We start from the raw sequence: 19286 nt of genomic DNA on the forward strand, positions 1-19286 counted from the left end.
GAACAATTCCCCTTATTAAAAGGATTTGTTTTGTAAAACTTGGACAATATATTAATGGTTTTGCATATATACATATTTACATATGTGTGTACATGTATGTTTATATGCACACATGTTTATTCAAGGCAACATATTAATGGCTTTGTGTATATATACATACATATTTCCATATGTGTATACATATACATGCTATCTCCTCTCCTTGAGCATAGTAGGCATGTAGTAAATGTTTGTTGAATAAATGAACAAAATGACAATGATTAAGCACTTACTATGTGCCAAGCGTTAGGTTAAGTGCCAGGGGATGCAAATAGAAAAAGTGAGACAGTTCTTGCTCTGGAGAAGCGCACAAGTAATCAAGGGACACAGCTCATGTAAGACAGTTCAGTGGCAGGGCCAGTGGCAAGGCCTTGGGGTCTTGAGGCAGGTCTGGTAGAAATGCCCAATGGTCCTGCCTGGCTACTGCATGAGGTCTGGGTGGTTTGGGGGTAGGGCAATGGGAGGAGAGGTGCCCCTATTGGCAGCTTTTCCCTCCCAGTTGTCCCATAGGGCCTTACTGAATTGAATCAAATTGGTTACTCCTTGTAGACCAAAATTCCTTCGTATCTTCTCATTCTCTGTGATAGTTGTTCATATTTTTCCATGAACTGTTCATAGAGGATGCTTAATAAATGCTTATTGGTTGATTGATAATAGTGTAACTCTCACACTTTCAATCTTTTATCTCTCTTTCACCATATGTTTAGGGCATACTTTATGGGCTTACATGTATCCTTGAAGGCATCTTTTTTTCATCCAAAGACAGGGTTTATTAAAGATCCACCATACTGGCCACACTCTTAAGGAATCGGAACATTTGTGAGCTATTGGCTAGATTATAAGAATCTGAACCGATGCTATCTTTTATGTCACCTCTCAGATAAAAGTTATTACTGTTAATATGCCGTACCAAACATAGCCAGGATGTGTTTTTCCATTGTATTTTGGGTAATACTGATTTTTCTGAGATTGTATTCCTTGATTTATAGTTATATATAGCACCACTAAGAGAATATTGGTGTTAAAACAATGAGCTGTAGCAGGAAGGAGTATCTTAGGCTATCTTCTTGCTTATTCTTCTCTTCCTTTCAATTTTGAGCTCAGGTCATTGTCTATCTACAGTGCTTGTCCAGGACATTTTATACCACATCTATGTCTACATTTATGTTTATGTCCATGTCTGTGTCTATGTCTATGTCTATGTCTACGTTTATATCTGCCTCTCCCTCCCTCTCTTGAGGAATTAAGTCAATGGGACATTGTATTAAATTGTATCTTGTTCTGGACTCCCTATTACCCTCCCTTTAGTCAGTTTGGTAAGTAAGTTTATAAGTAGACAGTAAAAAGGGGGCAAAAGAAGGAAATAAGATTGCAAAGGGGAACCTTGAAGTCAAGTGCAAACCATCCCCAAAATCCAAGGAATATAATTTAGAAATTGTATTATATAGTAACCAAAATTGAGGTTCTGGTAATATGTACTGAATTAGCAGGAGCCATCTAGGTGGTGCTGTCAGGGTTCTGGTCCTATGATATGTAAATTCCAGACAAATTCCAAACCTCTACAGTTTCAGACTGGCAGAACATCAAAAGGCGTTGATAACTTTGAGATGATGTGGTTATGTTAACTTTGAAGTTTTACTGATAATGTTGAGATGATTTGGATATGCCAATGGACTAATCTCAAGGTGGTACAGATAGGAGTTAGTCTGTTTCTCCAAAAAACCTTACAAAAATGAGACCTCAAACCCCCTCCCCTTCAGCACTTTTTTTTTTTCTCTATCAGGTCCATGCTGCTGAGTGCTCCCAATTCCATGGTTATGGGGATGACATTCTCTGCTTCTCCCCCTCCCCATCCTCTTCCCCATGCTATCTGCCTTCTTCACTAATCTATTCCCCTGGCACCACACTGTCTGCCTCTATACCCCTTTCACTGCTTGTCCTTGTACCATCTGTGCCTTAATAAAGTGTGATTGCTGCCCCATTTCCTGCTGCCAATTGTGGTCTTTCCCAGTAAGTACCCAGAAAACTGGGTGTGCCTGCCCCTATTTCATACTTTCATAAATTAATTATCAATCCAGTCATCTCTTCAGCTACATGTCATAATCTGGGCAATATGCATTCTTTAATTTCCTTTTAAAAAATCTCTTGCTTCATTTCTTTTAGGTATTCACATAGTACTTGTGGAAAATTCACCTTTTCCATTGAGTTTATGTTTATAGTTGTTACAGAATTATACCATTTTGGGGACTTTCCATCTTCACTGCATACATACATACATACATACACACACATATATTTTTATATGCTGATCAGTCTCTGGTTTACTTATCTCTTTGTCAGGACAAGGCTCTGCTTATGACTATGCTTTTGGGTGGGGTTTTTGGTTCTGCTTGTTTTCACACGGGGTCCCCTAGATCCCTGTGTTGATCTCTCTATTCTGAGGTTAGGACCCCTCTGGATCTTTGGTTCAGAGGGCTAGATGTTCAGGACTCTTCATGGCATCTCAGTACAGTGTTAGGGTTGAGTGCTGAGTGCTGCCAAACCTGGACTGGTCTCTGCTCCTCTTCTGAACTTCCAAGATCCCCAGCCTGGGGGCTTTCTGACCTCCCTGGGGCTTGACCAGGTAAGCCTTCCACTCTTGCTTCCATTGGAGAGAGAGTCCTCTGGGCTATACGTGTTTCTGTTTTTGCTAAGAGGCTATGCTTGTTTGCCTCGGCTGGCACTGGCTGCTCTGGTGCTGGCTTTGCTTTTGGCTCCTTTTCCTTATTGCCTGTTGGTTTCTGGCTGACTCTTTGTGCAGTTTGGAGGTGGAAGAAGTCACTTGCTATAGTTTCTCATTGGATTTTTGGTTTGTCATTAGGCCTAGTGTAAATTTCAGGTTTTTGCTGGAGTAGATATGTGGGAGCTGGGCAGCATGCCTTCTTTTGGGCAGCTGTCTTGGCCAGAAGTCCACAATACATATTCTTATCCACTTGGATTTTGCTGTGTGGATTTCTTGGCCAATCTTTTAATTGACCATGGGACTTATTATGGAAGCCTATAGTATTTCAGGGATTGATGTAATCAGCATAATTTCTGATCTGGCTCTTAAATACTGTAAAATATAAAGATCTTACTTTTTGCTTGAGTGAGTTTACATGTCACTTTGCCACTTACTCTATCAGTAGTTTCTCTGGTTGACTTGGGTCTTTTTTTTACTTACCAAAAAAATACAGATTTATAAAGATCATAACAAGATTTTTAAAAAGTTTTTTAAAAAGTTGCACCCCAGTTATTTTCTGCTAAAACTCTCTCTCAATCAAATTATTGCAACAATGAAAAACAGTTAAGCAAAACCAACTGACAAAATGAACATGTCTGACAACATATGCAACATTCTACTCCTGTGTTCTATAAAGAGGGGAAAATGTATTTCATTGTTTGTTCTCTAAGACCAAAATAACTTATTTCAATTATTCCGAGTTTTATCACCTTTTTTTTAGCACCACTTTAATTTGTTATTTATTTATATATTTATTATTATTATTACAGAAATTTTTCTCCTAGTTCTGCTCACTTTCCTCTGTATCAGTTCATATAAATCTTCCTATGTGTCTTCACATTCTTCATATTTGTCACTTAGAGCACAATAGCATTCCTTGACACTAATTTACCACAATTTGTTAACTTATTTTCTCTCATCGAAGAACACCTGTCTAGTTTCCAGTTTTATTTCTTGCTATCTCAAAAGTGTTGCTAAAAATATTTCATAACAAAGTTTAAAAATGTGTACTAGTACTAGAATGAAGAATACCAATGACAAGAGATATATAAGAGATCTGTGTCCGTGAAAGTTGCTGGAGATCATTAAAAGTAGGAAGTGGAACTTGACCTGAGTTCCCAGTAACTCATATCTTCTACTTAGTGTTCATTCTGTTGAATCTTGTTGCCTTTGACAGATTCAAGCCGGTGCAGGATTCAGAAGGTTGTATGTATGTATGAGAACCGGTATCCAGTTCTGACATTAACTAGCTAGATGACCTCGGGCTTTGGTTGCCATGATCCTCGTTCATCATTAAGTGGCCAGCCTACTGGTGCTGAGCCCCTCTGTACTTAACTACACTGGTCCTCAGAAAGCAGACACAGTCTGGGTCCATGACTATATTTGGAGCCTTTCTAGTTTAGTAGAATTTTCCAGAACCAGTGCTGTGCTGGCCAGATCTTTTGACTGAGGTCTCAACCATGGTCACTTCTTTGCCATAAAGAACAATAGGAGTAAAAAATGAGGAAGGACCTCAGCATCTTGGGTGGGCCCTTTATGACAAATGAGAGATATAGATAAGAGGTGGACAAGATAGGGAGACTTGTTCCAAGATGGGATGGATTGCAATTTGCATCATTAAAAGGAATATTCACGTTGATGAGTTTATAGATCCATCTGAGTATTTCAGTTGTCTTAGGCAAGCGATTTCTCCTCTCTTGGCTTTAGCTTCCTAATTTATAAAATGGTTGGACTAAATTCATAGAATCATAGATCTAGAGCTGCAAAGAAACTCAGAGGCCATTTAATTCAACCTCCTAATTTTACAGATGACAAAACTTTGGTCAATGGAGATTAATGACTTACCCAAAGTCAGACAGCTAGTGAGCATCAGAGACAGGATTGAATCCAGGTCTTCTGAATCCGGAACCAATACTCTCTCTACCGTTCAATGGAGGTCTTCAAGACTCATTTTAACTCAGATATTCAATGACAGAATAGACACTTCTCCTCTCTGCTCACCATGTAGGAAGACCCAGAGAAAACCTTTCATTTGGACAATCTTGCTTTTAGGTTTGAGAAAACTTGCTGGGAATGAGTGATTTCCCAGGGCCTTCAAAGGCCCAGAAGAAAAGGATTTTAGTTGACATTTTCTTTTCTTTCCAGTATTTTGACATATCACTTCTTTGATTAGCACAGATTCCTTGAGTCCCCTGACTTTCCTGGTAGGAGGGAGTTTTCTGGTGAAGATCAAATTGACAAAACCTCAAGAGACTGAATTAAAGTCAGATGTTGAGGGTATATCTGGGATCAGAAACCAAAAGAATTGTAGCATTTGTAGCCTGTGAAATGATGTTAGTTTCACTGTTTTGCTTTCGGTAGCCTCTCTGACAGGCCTGGTGGGCAGGCACCGCCAAAGTCAACACAGGAAACCCCGGTGAGCTAAGGGCAGCTGGTTTCTCTGTGGTAAAGCGGGACTTGCACCTTTGTCTACATAATTACATGACTTCTGTAAGTTTGAGTATGCCTTACTTTTGCTCAGAAATTAACTTTATTATTATTATTTATTTTAAAAATCTTAAGCTACTTGGAGATCCAGGGGCTACTTGTGGGTTTGATCACACTCTTATCTGAATAGGAGCTTTGACCCACTGTGTTTCTGACCTGGTCCTATTTGCTTTTCTTCAGGCAACCAAATGGCTCCAGCTCCTGGGGGCTCATCATATTAATGTTTAACTTAGGACAGACAACAGCAGCTCAGAACTCCTGAGCTCAAGGAATCTGCCAGCTTCAACCTCACTGGTAGCTAGGATTATAGGAATACACCTCTATGTCCAGCCAGAAATTAACTTAAAAAGACAAACTGTATCTTTATGCAGACTTTATGGAGACATCCCAGAAAGATGGTATTGATGATGCTTAGAGGGCTAGATATGGGATCAGGAAGACATGGATTCAGATTCTGCCTCTGATATCATGTGATCATGGGCAATTTTGTCACCTTTCAGTGTCTCTAGGCAACTCACAAAGAATATATTACAGAAGAGTTTCTGAGCTAAGTGGGTGGAAGGAGTTTCAATGCCAGGAATTCCCCCATTCTGATCATAGAATCATAGATTTAGAGTTGGAAAGATTCTTCAAAATCATTTATTACAATCCGTTAATTTAATTTAATTTGATTTTTTAAAAGATTCATTAATTTTTTTATTTTTGGTTTTCAATATTCACTTCCACAAGATCTTGAGTTCCAAATTTTCTCCCCATCTCATCCCTCCCCCAACCCCAAGACAGAGTGCATTCTGAATGCCCTTTCCCCTAATCTGCCCTCCCTTCTATCTCCCCCACTTAATTTTATTAATGAGGAAAAAATGACAGAGAGATAAACTGACATGCCCAGGTGACATAGATATTAAGTAGCAAAGGTAGGATGTGAACCTTGATGATCCAGCTCCAAACCTGGAATTCCTTCCACTACACCATGCTGCTGATGAGAAAGTTGGGGGCTCAAATCACAACATTATTCTATCCCCCTCCTACCTTCCCCATTACTGCAGAGGGCCAATCATCCTCCCAGTCCTTTAGGCTCATAACCTAAGAGTCACCTGGGATTCCTCACTCTCTCTCACTCCCCATATCCAAATAATTGCCAAGGCCTGTTGGTTTCACCTTTGCAACATCTTTTTTTAAAGCTTTTATTTAGTATTTTAATAATAACCTATTTGCCTCAGTTTCCTCATCTGTAAAATGAGCTGGAGAAGGAAATGGCAAATCACTCCAGTATCTTTGCCAAGAAAACCTCAAATGGGGTTACAAGGAGTTGGGCATGACTGAAATTACTGAACAACAACAAAACTCCTCTGATACTGTTGCCACTCTGGTACAGGCCCTTATCACCTCATGTTTGGACTATGACAGTAGCCTGCTGGTGAGTCTGCCTGCCTCAAGACTATAATCAAGATTATATTCAAGATTATGATCACTCTTTAAAAAATAAAAGGTTTTTTTTTTACCTGGGCAATTGGGGTTAAGTGACTTGCCAAGGGTCACACAGCTAGTAAGTATTATGTGTCTGAGTCCGAATTTGAATTTAGGTCCTCCTGATTCCAGGGCTGGTGCTCTATCCACTGTGCCATCTAGCTGCCCCTATAATAAAAGTTTTTAAAAACATATTTCCACAGTTGTCATGTTGTAAAGAAGAATTAGAACCAAAGGGAAAACCACTAGAAAGAAGAAACCCAGAGAGAGAGAGAAAAGAGTGTGCTTTGATCTGCATTCAGACTCCATGGTTCTTTCTCTGGAGGTGGATAGCATTTTCCATCACGAGTTTTTGGAATTGTTTTAGATCCTTGTATTGCTGAGAAGAGCTAAGTCTATCAAAGGTGGTCATCACACAATGTTGCTGTTACTGTGTACAATGTTCTCCTGGCTCTGCTCACTTTACTCAGCATCAGTTCATGTAAGTCAAAAATAAATGTTTTTGAAGGGAAGATATTAGAATAGGCAATTACATTGTGACCATGTTGAAACATGTCTCCTCAAAACCTTATCAGGACTGAATTAGCTGCATTAAGGAAGAATGGACAATCCATGAATTCTTAGATCTGGACAAAAAATGTAGGATATAGAATATCTTTTTTTTTCTTGTGTTTTTATAATTTTCTTTTTTTGGTGAGACAACTGGGGTTAAGTGACTTGCTCAGGGTCACACAGCTAGTAAGTGTTAAGTGTCTGAGGCTGGATTTGAACTCAGGTCCTCCTAACTCCAAAGCTAGAGCTCTATTCACTGAGCCACTTAGCTGTCCCTTATAGTATGCTTTTAAAAAGATGTGCTGTTCATTCTCCCCAACCATCTGGATTTAGATTCAGGTTGCTGGAGTATATGGTACAATTTGCAGGATACTGGGAAAAGAAAATTTTGTAGGGCACTCCTTCCACCAAATGTATCCTCAACTCAAATGCCACTGCGTCTGAAATTTCACCATTGGCAACACCATCGGCCCATCATTTAGAGTAAGAAGGGACCTTAGAGAAGATCTAACTCCTTCATTTTACAGATCAGGAAACTGATGATCAAAGACATTAAATGACTTGCCCAAGGTAAGACAGCTAATAATAAAATATTGCCCTGTCAGTGGATTCCTGAGAAAGGTGACATGTTTTCTGATTATTTCTATGTCTGTCTTTTCGCATTCTTGCCATGGAAGACTTTTCTTCCATGGCATAGTTTATCATGTTAAGATGATCCTAAATTCATTTTTGCCTCTAGGCTTCTATTTGTGTTATCAGGCCCTGACATACTGCCTTCAATAAAGGACCAAGCATTTATTATGTGCCTTACCACATGTAAGAAATTGTGCCAGATACTGGGGGTACAAAAGCAAAAATGAAATCATCCCTGCCCTCAAGAAGTTATATTCTATTGGGAGAAAACTCTCTTTCTCTCTTTCATCTATTGATCACATTATACATTTATAGAAAATGCAAAAAAAATTCTTTTGGATGGAACAATAAGCTGGGGATAGAGATCAGGAAAGCCTTCATGTAGAAAGTGGATCTTGAGCTGAACTTTGAAGGAAACATTTTAAGAAGTAGAGGTGGGGAGGGAGTATGTTCCAGGCATGGGAGATAGGCAATATAGATGCACAGAGATGGGAGATGAAGTACCATGTGAAGAACAGTAAAAAGGTCAATATGTTGGACTGCAGAATGCATAGGAGAAGTAAGACTGGAGAAGTAGATGAGGGCCAGGTTATAAAGAGTATTTAAACAGAGGAATTTCTATTTTATCCTAAAGGTAAGCCCCATCTCCAGGGAAGCCTTCACTCGTCTTCCACAGCTCTTGGTCTATCCATATCATACAATTGAGTATTTGGTGTTGCTTTGTCTTGTTCTTTTTTTTACTCCCCACTATTATTTCCCATGTCTTATACTTTTATCGTATCTTTTGTAATGCCTTACAATGTTTAGTGTGCACTCAGCTAGAGGCAGTAGGGGGATGGTATGGAAAGGGTCCTGAATTTGTAATCAGTAGAACTGGGCTTTGGAGCTCTGGCTCTGTTACTTTTTTTTTTTTTTGGTGAGCAATTGGGGTTAAGTGACTTGCCCAGGGTCACACAGCTAGTGAGTGTTATGTGTCTGAGGTCATATTTGAACTCAGATCCTCCTGACTTCAGGGATGGTGCTCTATCTATTGCGCCACCTACCTGACCCTGGCTCTGTTACTTCTCAACAGAGAGGTGTGGGAAAAGCATACTGTAGATCCTGATCCTGCTATTTAGGTAAGTCACTTGCTGTCTCTGGGTCTGTTTACTCATCTGTAAAGTGAGGAAGATTGGATTAGATTAGTGATTCTCAATTCTTTTGGTCTCAGGACCCCTTTACACTAGGACCCCCCTTTCCCCCAAAGGCTTTAGTTTATGTGGGTTATGTTTATCAATATTTACCATGTAAGAAATGAAAATATCTTAATATTATCATGAAAATAGTTTGGACCCGGTAGACCCACTAAAAAGGTTTTAGGGACCTTGGGGTCCTTGGACCACACTTTAAGAACCTCTGGATTAGATGACCCCTGAATCCAGAGGTGATTGTTTTCTATGGTAGGTGATTCCTTTATGTGAAAGAATGAAAGACTGATAATCTGAGGGTTCAATTGAACAATTACTTTATTAAGCAAAGCTCAGCTTTTTTTTTCTTTTTTTTTTTTACCTTTTCCTATAGGCAGCTAGGTGGCATAGTGCATAGAGCCCTGGACCTGGAGTCAGGATGATATGAGTTCAAATTTTACTTCAGATACTTCCTAGCTCTATGTCCCTGGGCAAGTCACTTAACCTCTGCCTACTCAGCTTTCTCATCTGTAAAATGAAAACATCTACCTCCTAGAGTTGTTGTAAGGGTCAAATGAAATAATATTTGTAAAGTGCTTTGTAAACCTTAAATTAAAATATACATATACATATAAATTCATATATATATTCTTTCTCTATGTATAAATAATTGTTATGTAAATACTAAGTTATCTCCTGCCAAGGTACCTCCCCACTCACCCCACTGTGGGTAATAGACACTCCAAAGATGTGTTCCAATCTGAGTCACTCTAGACCATAGATAGGGTGATCTTGGGTCTACATCTAAATTTTATGACAATCTACCTGGGGGGAGGGAGGGAGTTAACTCAAATTGGCCTTTGATAACCTCTAAAGTCCTTTCCTAAATATATAATCCTAGCTATGTAACATTCTGATAATGATTTCAGCTCTCTGAAGCTCAGTTTATTCAACTGTAAAGTGGAAATAATAATACTTGTACTACTATCTCCAGGGAATATCATAAGGATCAGTGAGATAATGTCTATAAAAATAATTGGTAACTGTGTAGCACTATAAAAAGGAATTATTATAAAATGTTTTCATTAGATTCTTATTGATTCACACAGAGAGTTTTTTTTTAATTTTGTTGGGTCCTCCCAGCCCTCTTAAAAAAATTTTGTGTAATCACTTTTGTTCATGGACATGACACCTTCTCACCATTACCATCAAGCATTTATTAATATATGCAGCTGACCTAGGTGCTGAATAAAAAGGGTAAATAGATATGGACCCTTTCTTCCACGTTCTTACATCTAAGAGAGTGGTGATGCAGGATGACATTGCATATATGTAAAATTGTATGGGCAATAGACAGAGACATGAAGTAAATAAAAATTAATATTAATAGCCAGCACTTATGTAGTGCTTTGAAGGTTGCAAAGTACTTTACAAATATTATCTCATTTGAGCCTCACAACAATTCTGGGAAGTAGGTACTATTATTATTCTCATTTTTACAAATAAGAAACTTAGACAGAGGTTAAGTGATTTGCTCAGGATCACATGGTTATTAAGTACCTGAGGCCAGATTTGAACTCAGGTCTTTCTGATTCCAGGCCCGGTGTTCCATCCACTAAAATTACTTAATAAGAAAGATAGAAACCTTTTGAATCTCAGATTCCTCATTGCCCTGAGGGCTAATAAAAATTCACTCTAGGTCTCACAAAATTGTATTAAAGATCAAATGAGATTCTGTGTCCAAAAGTACTCAATATGGTATAATGGAAAGAACACTAAGTTTTGAGCTAGAGGATCTGGATTCAAATTCTGGCTTTGATCCTTAGTACTTGTGTGACTTTGGAGAAATCACTTTCCCATTCTGGGTCCCAGTTTCCTTATCTGTAAAATGGGTTGGAAATAGATCTCCAAGGTCTCTTTTAACTTTAGATCCTATGAATTGCAGTGCTTTATAAATGTAAACTTTTAGACTTTTAGAAAAGCCTAACTCTGTCCTGTACCCTGTTTCCAAAAAAGGTGGAAATCCCCATATGTTTATGGATAGATTAACTGCTTTAAGAATAGTCACCTGCTTTACATGTTCAAGATTATTATTATTGTCTTTATCTCTGTCATACTTCATTCCCTACTCTTTGATTCATGCCATCGTGCCATCAGTTTGTTCATGAAATTATAAGTCCTGATGGCCACCAAGTTCCAAGAGGTTCAAGGGAACTTTCAAGGTGACCTTTAAATCTCTTAATCTCTAAAGATGTTTAAAGCTTGACTGGCCAGTATTAGAGAGGAACTTGGAACAGTCCAAGTTTGGGCACTTGTAGAAAAGGACTTTCCTGGATCTTTTATCTTGGATTCTGTGGAAGAAGGTCTTCTGTGCAAATCATATGTGACATCACTGAGAGTTCCACAGGCATGGGGATGAGGGAAGGGGTGATGAGAAAGTCTCATTTACTCTTTGCCTACCCGCATCCTGGTAAAGAGGATTTCTGGGACAGGAAATGCCCAGCATTTCCCAGACTGTTTATTAAAGCTTTGGCTAAGGAGATACTTGGAAGCTTGCCTTGCGATCAACTAAGATTCAATGGAGAGAGGCCCTGCTCCATTTCCCAACCTCTTGTACTTGGGTGGGATCTAGGTTAAGCACCTGGGAAGTTATTGGATGGAGCCAGCCTTTAATAAAGGTAACATCTTAGGTGATGTGATTTGAGGGTCACCTGGATGGTTTGTTTTTGTTCAGTCATTCAGTTGTGTTTGACTTTTTGTGACCCTGTAGACCATAGCATTCCGGTGCTGTCCATGGAGTTTTCTTGGCAAAGTTACTGGAGTGGTTTGTCATTTCCTTCTCCAGTGGATTAAGGCAAACAGAGGTTAAGTGATTTGCCTAGGGTCTAGTGTTATAACCTGGATAGTTGCCCTATCCCAAGTAACTCTCCTCCAAGTACCCTGCCATTAAATTCCACCATTAAGACTCTATTCTTTTAGGGGTTAAGCATTGCCTTCTATCTAGACATTTTAAAAAAGGAAATATACTCTGTAGAGTTGATGTATTAAGCCTCAGTCATTAATACCTCAGTGTGAATTAGTTTATCAGATCCTTTCTTCTCTGGATTTTGAGTTGGAGACCTAGGTTTCATATCTTAGCTCTTTTACTTACTACCTATGTGAACTTGAGTAAGACACTTGGCATCTTTGGGCCTCCATTTATTTATTTTTTTATTTATAAGATGAGATGTTTGAATTGATGGCTCAGCAGCTTTGCTGGTTGGATTTGCTAACTGTTTTTTATTTCTTACAAAGCTAGACTTTTTATTGGGTGGGAGAGGGTGGATACACAGAAATGACTATGATATAAAAATCAAAGGTATAAAAAGCTTTTGTTTCTTTAAGTCATAAATGGCAACAAAACAAAACAAAAATAAGAACAAAATCAAACCAAAAAATTAGAACAAAACAAAAAAAAATCATTTAGGTGATATCTAAGATCCTAAATCTCCATCTTTGTTCTTATGATCCTTTCCGACTCTAAAGCAGAAAGTCCTTAGCGGAAAGGCTTTTGGCCTCAGTGGGACTAATCGCAAGGTAGGGGGTTGGGGAAGGGAGAAAGTGAAGAAGGGTATACCAAAGGCAAACTTCTCTGACTTCACAAATTTTGCTTAGGTTAGTATTGCTGCTGAGCCAAATAATAAGACTGTGTTCTCTGTAGTCCAGGGAAAATTGACATAGGGCAGGAATTAGGATGTCCTAATGCACCAAAGAAGTAATAGAAGTTGTTCTTTCTCATCCATTCAGAAGCTGACCTCCTTCCTCCTAATCCATTTTATTTGATCCAAGTCCAGAAGGCATATGTCTCAGCTCTTACAAGGAGAAGGTTAGGGTGGCAGTGGGAAAACTGAATAGCAGTCTGAAAGAATCTGACATGTTCTAATTCTAGGATAGAGCCCTACCTGTGAGGAAGTGTGGTTCAGCAGAAAGAATGCTGGAGTTAGTTTGAATTCTGATCTTACCATTTATAAGGTATATTCTCTTAGGCAGGCAGGTCATTTAATCCCTGAGCCTCAGTTTCTTCACATGTGAAATAGGCATAATAACTGTTCTGTCTGCCTCACTTAGCTGTAAGGATCAAATGCTTTAATGCACATTAAAGGTCTGTACAATCACAAAGCACCATATAAATGCAAATTTTCTTATCATTATGACCATTGAGGCTGAGAGGAAATGGACTGAAATGACAGCAAGAGAAATATGAATTACTTCACAGGATGCCTTCCCCTTGATCCACATATTTAGACCTACAAGAGGACATCTAGTCCAACTGCCTCATTTTATAGATGAGGAAATTGGAGATAAGAGAGACCAAAGGACACCCCCAAAATTATACAGGTAGTAAGTGGAAGGACCAGACACTTTCAAAGCTTATTAAATACTATGATGCCCTTCCCCAAAGTAGTTTTTAAAAACAGTACTGTATTTGGGTGACTTAGATGATGTAATGGTTGCCTCTGACTGTTTCTTGATCAACATAGTTATTGACAGATTGAAAATGATATAACTTTTTCAGTGTACAGAAACGATATAATTTGCTTTGGAGACTGAATTACTTAACAATAATAACTAACATTCATATGTCCCTTTAACATTTCCAAAATACTTTACATAAATTATCTCATTTAATCCTCACAACAATCTTGTGAGGTAGGTACTTTTACTATCCCCATTTTACAGATGAGGAAGCTGAGGCTGAGAGAGGCTAAGTGACTTGCCCAGGGTCATATAGCTAATGAATGTCTAAGGCAGGATTTAAACTTAGCTCTTTCTGACTCCAATTCCAGTACTCTCTCTACTTACCACCTAGCTACCTTGAGCAAACTCATGAGTAACTAGGTACTCTTTAAGCTGACTATGAGATCCTTCTTTAAGCAGAATTCCAACTGAACTTGAAGTTAAGGTAGGTAGGATGTTTAAAGGTAAGACTGGGGTAATTGACTTGAGGAGTATGATGTGCCAAGAAAATGTGAAATTAAGTGTTTGCCAAGAGCCAGGGAGGAGGGCTCTCAATCTGTACTGCATGGGCAAAAATGCAGTTAGTGTCTACAGAAATTTTCCTTGTACATCCATTCAACCACAGAATATCATGGGCTTTTAAATAGTAGCATCACTGGCAAAACATTCACACACTTCTGGGGTGGGGGAATGGGGAGCAGCATATGCTAATTGGCATCAGGTTCAGATACAGTGTTCTTTGGAAAAGAAGCAGGGAGGGGGTCTATGGGCATGTAGTCAGTAGGATTCAAAACCCAGAATAAATATTTATTATCAATTAAATCCTGTAGACCGAGAAGAGCGGTGAACAGAACAAAATTTAGTTTGGAGTTGTTTCCTCTCAAGGCCACAGAATTCTTTCTATCAAAAGCTTTACGGGCTCCAGATTTAGGAGTCCAGCTCTTCAGGGGCACCTGAAAGCCTCAGTAGGATGATTTGCTCACTCTGGGGAAAATGTCCAAAGTAACCTCTTTCACCCCATCTTAGAGAAGCTGGTTCCAGAGGCCTCCCAGACATCAGTGAGCTTTTATTTAATTTACCTCAGAAGGATCTGGTCCCATTATAAATGGCCTTGCCTTTCCTTGACAAGTCATTCTCTCAAATAGAGGGATGAGGTCAGCAATGACTGGAAGCCAAAACTAAGTGAGTCTCATCAAACTTTTCAATTTTGTTTCTCTTTGGGGTTTGACTACAATATACTCTTTTTTACCTGGGTGTCTTCTACTTTAAATAGGCCAACTCACCTGCACAATAAGGTTCTGCCACAGATTTTATAATTGTGACGTAGGTGAGTTTTGTTTGGGGTTCTTTTCTTTTTTCCCTTAATATATTTTTATTTGATTAAATACATCTCAACTACACATAATTTTTTTTAACATTTAATTTTAAAAAATTTGAGTGCAATTCTCTCCCTCCTTTCCCGTCCCCTCCTTGAAAAGGCAAGCAATTTGATATCAATTATATAGATGAAATCATGCAAAACATATAAGCCACGTTGCAAATATAAAAACAAACAAAAAAACCCCCAAAAAACAAGAGACAAAAACCCCCAAGAAAAATGAAGAAAACAAAAAAAATGTGCTTCAATCTGCATTCAGAGTTCATCAGTTACCCCTCTGGAGGTGGATAGCATTTTTCATCAAAGCATTCCATCCTTTGGAATTGTCTTGGATCATTGTCGTGATCACAGTAGCTAAGTATTTCACAGTTGATTATAATTCAGCGTTGCTGTTACGTACAATGTTCTCCTGGTTCTGCTCACTTCACTTTGCATGAGTTCATGTAACTCTTCCTAGGTTTTTCTGAAACTATCTTGCTTATCATTTCTTATAGCACAATAGTATTCCATTACAAACATATACCACAACTTGTTCAGTTATTCTCCAATTGAAGGGCATCCCCTCAATTTCTAATTCTTTGTCACCACAAAAGAGCTGCTATAAATACTTTTGCACAAATAGGTCCTTTTCCTTTTTCTTTAACATCTTTGGGATATAGACCTACTAGTGGTATTGCTGGGTCAAAGTGGTATGAACAGTTTTATAACCCTTTGGGCATAGTTTCAAATTGCTCTCCAGAATGGTTGGAACTAATTCACAATTCCACCAACAGTGCACTAGTATTTGGGATCCTTTTGTATTGCCTTTTATGTACTTTCGTCTCTTCTTTCAACAATACCCTCCCATTAAATAGGTCTTCAGTATACAGCCTGCGTTTTCTACAAGTTTTCCAAATGAACAATTATATAATTCTTCAGGTTTTAGAAAGTGCTGAAATGTAAGTATTATTATTTCCATTTTTTTTTACATATGAGGGAACTGAGATTCAAAGAGTTTGTGGTATATTATTTTAATGTGAGGCTGAAGCTTATTTGCATTTGCAATAACTTATTGGTGGAGGATGATTATTTAATGCTTTATGCTCATGTGGAGTTGGTGAAATCTTAGTAGAAAAGAGATCCTTCTTTTTCTTGCTTCCAGCTTCCAGAGAAGACACATTGGGTTCCTGTTGTGGTTGGTTACATGGTCTTTTACATTGCCAGTAAGGATGAAACCAAGAATTCTTCAGTAGATAAATGATCAAAGGATAGGAACAAGTAATTCTCAAATGAAGAAAGCAAAATTGCCAACAATTATTTTTAAAAGACTCAAAGTCACTAATAGTAAGAGAAATGCAAATTCAAACAACTCTGGGGTATCACTCATACCCATCAAATTGGCCAAGATGGTGTTGTTGATTAGTTGTTTCAGTACTGTTCGACTCTTTGTGACCCCATATGAGGTTTTCTTGGCAAAGATACTGGAGTTGTTTGCCATTTCCTTCTCCAGCTTATTTTACAGATGAAGAAACTGAAGTAAACAGGATTAAGAGTCACACCACTAGTAAATGTCTGAGGCCATATTTGAACTGAAGAAGATGAGTCTTCAAGACTTCAGGCCCAGCATTCTTTCCACTGTGCCACTTGCCAAGATGGTAGAACGTGGGAAACTCATGTGGACAGGGGTGGGGTTTGGGTAGAATGAGATAAGGGAGAAAAAGGAACACTAATTCTCAACTAGTGGATGGATTCAACTTTTCTTCTGTTCTCAAGGATCTTACATTCAATTGGGAACAGGAAAAGTAATAACCGCTCACACCTTTTAATCAAGTGATCTTACTATTGGGTTTATCTCCAAAGATCAATAAAGCACCTGGCTTATGAAAATAGTCATAGCAGCATTATTTGTAATTAGTAAAAAAATTGGAAACAAACTGTGTACCTGACCGGGGAATGACTGGACCAACTGTGGTATATGAACGTAATGGAAAATACTGCACCATTAGGAATATATGAAGAATGTAAAGAATTCAAACACATATAGTCATGCTTTGTATGAAGAGAAGCTGTATGAATAGAGCAGAACCAAAAGAATAATATATACAATATACTGGGAAAATGAAGATGGCTTTAAATAGCCACAAAATAGGTAATATAACATAAATAAATAATATCACATAAAACATATTTGCATTCTTTCTTTTCCCAAATGGAAAAAAGACTAAAGGGAAAATTTAGTCAAAATCATCCCCACCTTGTTATTTCACACAACTATTTTCAAGGATTATAGATTGTAGGTGCATTTGAAAGTACTGTGGGGATCTGTATGATACACCAAAGCAGAGTTTTTTGATGAATATTTTTCTAAAGTATGAAAGCTGTGATGTGAACCCAGATCACCTGACTTCCAGTCTAGCATTCTTTTGACTACAGTCTCCTACCACCTAGTTTATGACTTTTCCTGACCCTTACTTCTGTGTAAAATTTTACGTATCTGGTATGCTATTCCCACAAGGCCCTCCATGTTCTAGAAACAAATCTGATCAACTATCTCCCAATAATGAGGAATAATGGCTTAATAAGTTGTAACTACCAGAGAATTGATTTGCATTTTAGTAAGAAGTTTTGAAGACAACATGGCTATCCAACTTTTTCCTTTAAAAACTTTTTAAAAATTCTAAACCTAGCAGCCATAAAAGTAAAGAAAATAAAATGATCATACTTTGAACTCCAAATTATTTATATTTTGTTAAGAAAATACATGTGGGCAGTTAGGTGTTGCAGTGGATAGAACACTGGGCTTGGAGTCAGGTAGATCTGAATTTAAACCCAGCCTCAGATACTAGCTGTGTGACCCTGGGCAAGTCACTTAAACTCTATTTGCCTCAGTTCCTCATCTATAAAATGGAGACACACTGGAGAAAAAAAAATGGCAAACCACTCCAGTATCTTTGCCAAGAAAACTCCACTGACAGAAGTCCATGGGGTAGTATGGAGTTGAACATGACTGAAGAACTGAACAGTAATAACAAAAAAATACAAATATTAACTTTAACAAAAAGCAAAAATGTCCTGTTTATTTTATATCTCCTTTGGAGCTTTTTTCCCCTGTGAATTATTTTCCTTTGAATTTTGTTCCTGTTATTGATGCTGTTTTTTAATAGTCACATTTAGTTACATAGAGTTGTTCTGATTCTTCCTTTACCCTGTATCACTTAATTTAAGTTTTCCCTTATTTCTTTGAATTCTTCATATTTATTATTCTTTATGGCTTGATAACATTTCATTACACTGGTATGCCATTTGTTTAATCATTCACTAATTGTAAGAAATACATATTATTTCAGGTTTTTGCTATTATGAAAAAAACTCATAAGAATATTTTTGTACTACCTCCTGCTTTTCCCTCCTCAACTCTTTTAATAATACCCTAGGGCATATAATGATAGGATCACTGAGTCAAAGGTTATGAATAGTTTTATATGTACTCAACTTTTTCCCGGCATCCATTTTGATAATTAAAAAACAAAACAAAATAAAACAAAACTACAGTCCACATGGATCACTCATTCACTCACTCACCCACTCAATATTTATTGAGTGTTCAAAGTAGAAGAAAATTACTGGCTTGAATTTCTGAGGGCCTAATAGGAACTCTCAGAGTTTCAGGCTTGAGCAATTGGGGCTTTGTAGTCCATAAGACAGGGGTGGAACTGGTATTTACCTTGGCTATGTCTATGAAAATAGGATTCCCTAAACTAACTAATAATGTAAACAAGAAAGCATGATAGCATATTTAAGCTATAATTTTTTCACTTAATAGTATTACATTTTTTGCAGTTACGTGTAAAGATAATTTTCAACATTCATTTTTGTAAGAGTTTGAGTTCCAGATTTTTCTTCTTCCCTCTCTTCCCTTCCCCCTCTCCAAGACAGCAAACAATCTGACATAGGTTATACATGTACAATCATGTTAAACATATTTCCATATCAATCATGTTGTGAAAGAAAAATCAGGACAAAAAGGAAAAAAAAACACAAGAAATAAAAAACAAAACAAACAAAAAAAAAGTGAAAGTAGTATGCTTCGATCTGCATTCAGACTCCCTAGTTCTTTCTCTGGATATGGACAGCATTTTCCATCATGAGTTTTCTGAAATTGTCTTGGATCATTGTATTGCTGAGAAGAGTGAAATCTATCATAGTTGATCATTGCACAATATTGCTGTTACTATATATAATGTTCTGGTTCTGCTCACTTCACTCAGCATCAGTTCATGTAAGTCTTTCCAGGTTTTTCTGAAATCTGCCTGCTCATCCTTTCTTA

The sequence above is a fragment of the Vombatus ursinus genome, unplaced genomic scaffold (genome assembly GCF_900497805.2).
Source record: "Vombatus ursinus unplaced genomic scaffold, bare-nosed wombat genome assembly UNPS02014863.1, whole genome shotgun sequence".
Lineage (NCBI taxonomy): Eukaryota > Metazoa > Chordata > Mammalia > Diprotodontia > Vombatidae > Vombatus > Vombatus ursinus.